This window comes from Myotis brandtii, unplaced genomic scaffold (genome assembly GCF_000412655.1).
Source record: "Myotis brandtii unplaced genomic scaffold, ASM41265v1 scaffold1236, whole genome shotgun sequence".
Taxonomy (NCBI): domain Eukaryota; kingdom Metazoa; phylum Chordata; class Mammalia; order Chiroptera; family Vespertilionidae; genus Myotis; species Myotis brandtii.
The window spans coordinates 722,043-722,316 of record NW_005354316.1 but is presented as its reverse complement, the minus strand read 5'-3'; the positions used below and the strand labels follow the sequence as shown (position 1 = coordinate 722,316).

Sequence of the window (274 nt, the reverse complement as noted above, 5' to 3'; positions counted from 1 at the left end):
CAGAGCCTGCCCGCTGCCACCGTGCTGGGGGCCACGCCGGGACTACGTGGGCTAAAGAGGGGCTGCCCAGCATGGTCCCCCTGCGGGCACAGTGGGGCAGTGGACATGGTGATGGTCACCCACCAAGTGGTCCTACTCTACCTGTGTTATTGCATTTATACGCTTGTTCGACTCAAAGGACGCTGGGTAAGGCAGGCGGGGCCCTCTCCAGGGGCACCTTTGGGGGCAGACACAGCTGGGGGCAGGTCCTTGATACCCCCTCCCTGCCTGCCCC

The 274-nt window shown here is 64.6% G+C and overlaps 1 long non-coding RNA gene across 1 annotated transcript in view; it reads left to right on the top strand.

Moving 5' to 3' along the window:
- Positions 1-268, top strand: part of LOC106724901 — a 1,706-nt gene extending 1,438 nt beyond the window's left edge. Inside the window, exon 3 of the long non-coding RNA XR_001360734.1 lies at positions 6-268. This is a non-coding gene — a long non-coding RNA (uncharacterized LOC106724901). The remainder of the gene's footprint in view (positions 1-5) is intronic.
- Positions 269-274: the final 6 nt, after the last annotated feature.